The following is a 4,127-nucleotide window of genomic DNA, read 5'->3' as shown; positions in this document are numbered from 1 at the left end:
CGTCCAATGACACCCAAAACTCAAGGTAGAAATGTGTTCCTGTACTGAAGGAGTTAAGGGCTCACAAAACACTCCACTCATATCGTTAAGCTCCCATGCAAATATGAGCTCTTTGCATGGGTAGCTCACCAAGAGATTGTGGTATAGTGAGTGTTTGGTGCAATGAGGTGATGGTTTGGTGTGCTGGTGTAAGAGTCTAGTTCACAAGCATACTGCATGGCCTTGTTTTCTTGTTTTAGTTGTTCCTCTTCTTGTTGGTTTTGTCTGAAGTCATAACAACAGTCGTATGTTACCAAAGAGTTAACCCCTTCAGTACTGGGACACATTTTTACCTTGAGATTTGTGTATGATTAGACTATTTTATTGACATTAGGAAGGGTCTATGGAGGTCAGAAGATTAATAGCCACAGTCTTTACCATTTTAACCCCTCCAGTACTGGGACACATATTTACCTTGAGATCTGTGTAGGATTAGACTATTTTATTGACATTAGGAAGGGTCTAGGGAGGTCAGAAGATTAATGGCCAGTCTTCACTATTTTAATCCCCGACATAAGATTCTGAAGCTGTACAAAACCACCAAATAGTAAACAGAGTGAATGTTATGGGTTAAATTTACACTGAACAGTCTTTAAGTTTATTTTTGCCCTTGGACAGTTTTCACCTCTTACAAAAAAAAAAAAAAAAAAAAATATCGTGGAGAGGGAGTGAGAAAGAGGTACAAAAGCCGTGTGTGTGTGTGTGTGTGTGTGTGTGTGTGTGTGTGTGTGTGTGTGTGTGTGTGTGTGTGTGTGTGTGTCGCGGTGAAGGCAGTGGTGATGTGCGCTGATTGGTGATAGCTATACTCTCAGGTCAGGCTTGTGATGCACCGCCTCAATAACACTGCAGGCTGTTGAGTGCCGCCTTGAGTGGTGGTGTCTGGTGTCCCGCGGAGCTGCCACTCTCACCCCACCACACCCTTTCACTCATTCCCTCCACCCCTACACTCCTTTCTCCCCTTCCCCTTCCCCTTCATCCCTGTCCCCCTACACGCGGCTCACTGGTTTTCCCTGGCGCTGGAGACACACGAGGGTCACCTTCAAGGATCTGCGACCTGATTGTTGGGGAAAAATGTGGCACTCCTCGCGGCGGCTGGTGGGGCGGGAGGTGAGTGGGTGGCTGGGGGTAGGGTAGGTGGTAGGGGAAAGAGGGAAGGGAAGAGTCTGGTTGAGGCCGTCAGTCCCGCCACCAGTGTAACACTTTATTGAGAGGAAGGCACATAAATAGAAGTACAAGCAACACAGGCAGGGGAGGGAAAGAAAGGCGAAGAAAGGAACAAACAGACACAGCAGGGGGAGCACCGACCACCGAGCAGCCTGGCGGCGGTGCTGCGGGGCGGCGGGCGGCGGTGGCGGTGGCGGTGGCCCGGCAGCCGCGGTGGGCAGTGGGCAGGTTTGGTCGCTTCATGAACGTGTCAGAAAAAGAATGGGTCGCGTGGTGGCGTTGAACTTTACGCCCCCACCACAGACACACACACACACACACACACACTTGCGGGCGCAGTGCCAAGCGGTAGTAGAGTGAGCCTTCAGTCCATTCTAAAAACATTCTTCCCGTGCCGGGAATCGAACCCGGGCCTCGCGGGTGAGAGCCGCGTATCCTAGCCACTAGACCACACGGGAGGCTGCTAGGGAGAAAATGTGACCAAATCAAATTTTGAGAGTGGTACAGACAATGTAGAATTCAGACGCCGGCCAAGAAAATGTGTTTTTCCGAACACCTGATGAGCCGTGTGCGTGGGTGGCGTGGTGGCGTGCAGGTGATGGTGTCTTGTGTGTGTCGCGTGAGTGTCGCGGCTAATTACGTGACGTCCACCTGCCACCACGCCTGTGTCACACTAGGCCGGCCTGTGAGTAGCGGCGTGGTGGGCAGCGGTGGCCAGTCAGCAGAGAACACATGCAGTGACCTCTGGCAGGAGGCGGCTCACTGGAGGAGTCTATTTGTCTGTCTGTCTTGTGTGCTCCATTCCACGACCCTCACCGTGTAAATAAGAACAAGAACAAGAAGAACAAGACCAAAACAGACAAGAACAGGAAGAAGAAGAGTCCCCGTTGATTTACACCACCTCAACTTGTATCTTACTCATAAAAAAAAGAAAAAAAAAAACTAACAATATTTCCTCTGAGGTGAATTCCACAACCCTGCACGCTTCAAGAAGGATCAACAAGAGCCCCACCACTGAGAACAAGCAGAACAAGACCCACCCCATCCCACCTCACCCCACCTCACCCCACCTCACCTCACCCACCTCACTGACCCACCACACCACGCGCCACGCACAACTGTTTCCCGCGAGTACCGGTGCAGGCCAGGCTGAGTGGAGGATGCTGACCCAACTTGCCCCACCTGCTCCACCAACACCACCAACACACCACCAACACCACCACCACCACCACCACCACCAGGACCACCACACACCTTTCATCTCCTGCCTGTATCTCCTCCCTGCCTCCGTCTCCCTGCCTGCTCGTCCTTCCTGCCTGCTCATCCTCCCTGCCCTCCCTGCCTGCTCCTCTCCCTGCATCACCTCCTCACACCGCCATCCACCCTACCATTTCTCGTTCTCCCTGCCTCCCTCCACCTATGACTGCTGCCTTCATCTCTTTCTACACCCCCCCCCCTGCCTGCTCCTCTTACTTCGTGGAGGAGGAGGAGGAGGAGGAGGAGACAGAAGAACAATAAGAACCAGAACAAGAATATCAGGAATAAAGAAGGAGAAAGAAGAAGAAGAAGAAGAAGAAGAAGAAAGAAAGAAAATTATAAGAAGAAAACAAAATGACAGAAAAGTAAAGAAACAAATCATTCTCTCTCTCTCTCTCTCTCTCTCTCTCTCTCTCTCTCTCTCTCTCTCTCTCTCTCTCTCTCTCTCTCTCTCTCTCTCTCTCTCTCTCTCTCTCTCTCTCTCTCTCTCTCTCTCTCTCTCTCTCTCTCTCTCGTTATTGACAAGACGGGGCGCTTTAAGCAGTAGTCACTTGAGGGGTCGATGGTAGTGAGCAGCGAACAAAGCCATTTATTGGAGTATTTATTGAGCCCTTTAATTTCAAAGCCGCGAGGGGAGGAGCGGCTCTTAACCCCTTCACTATTGGGACACATTTTTTACCTTGATATTTGTGTACGATTAGACCATTTTATTGACATTAGGAAGGGTCTATGGAGGTCAGGAGATTAATGGCCACAGTCTTCACTATTTTAACCCCTTCAGTACTGGGACACATTTTTTACCTTGATATTTGTGTACCATTAGACCATTTTATTGACATTAGGAAGGGTCTATGGAGGTCAGGAGATTAATGGCCACAGTCTTCATTATTTTAATCCCCCACTTGAGTTTCTGAAGCTGTATAAAATCACCAAATTGTAAGCAGAGTGAATATGGAAACGCATCATAGTACTGAAGGGGTTAAAGAGGAGGTGGTGGTGGTGGTGGTGGTGGTGGTGGTGGTGGTGGTGGTAAAGAAGAAAGCAAATAAGAGAAAACTGGAGTTAATCTGGTGAATCTGAGAGAGAGAGAGAGAGAGAGAGAGAGAGAGAGAGAGAGAGAGAGAGAGAGAGAGAGAAAATGTGGTTTTTCATCTGGACTTTTTCTCATCGTTTGGTGTTTAAATCTCTCTCTCTCTCTCTCTCTCTCTCTCTCTCTCTCTCTCTCTCTCTCTCTCTCTCTCTCTCTCTCTCTCTCTCTCTCTCTCTCTCTCTCTCTCTCTCTCTCTCTCTCTCTCTCTCTCTCTCTCTCCTTCCTTCTTTAATTCCTTCCATCCTCTTACCTCCCTCTTTCCATCCTCCACTCTCTTCTGTTCTTCACTCCTCTTCTTCCTCCTCCTCCTCCTCCTCCTCCTCCTCCTCCTCCTCCTCCTCCTCCTCCTCCTCCTCCTCCTCCTCCTCCTCCCTACTAACCTATAAAACTTGAGTGATGTAATGGCTAGGACAGAATGGGAGGAGGAGGAGGAGGAGAAGGAGGAGGAGAGAGGAGGAGGAGGAGGAGGAGGAGGAGGAGGAGGAGGAGGAGTCAACGAGTACAATTGCTCAGCTCAGTTTATAAGGAAAAAAAATGAGGGAAAAGGAATGTGTGTGTGTGTGTGTGTGTGTGTGTG

At 49.7% G+C, this 4,127-nt stretch overlaps 1 non-coding gene across 1 annotated transcript; it reads right to left on the bottom strand.

The window, feature by feature from the left end:
• Window positions 1-1,589: 1,589 nt before the first annotated feature.
• On the bottom strand, window positions 1,590-1,661 carry Trnae-cuc. Its single transcript has one exon. It is a non-coding gene; the product is annotated as a tRNA-Glu (tRNA).
• Between the last annotated feature and the right edge of the window lie 2,466 nt (window positions 1,662-4,127).

This window comes from Portunus trituberculatus, chromosome 18 (assembly GCF_017591435.1).
Source record: "Portunus trituberculatus isolate SZX2019 chromosome 18, ASM1759143v1, whole genome shotgun sequence".
In the NCBI taxonomy this organism is placed as follows: Eukaryota; Metazoa; Arthropoda; class Malacostraca; order Decapoda; family Portunidae; genus Portunus; species Portunus trituberculatus.
This window is presented reverse-complemented; position numbering and strand designations above follow the sequence as displayed.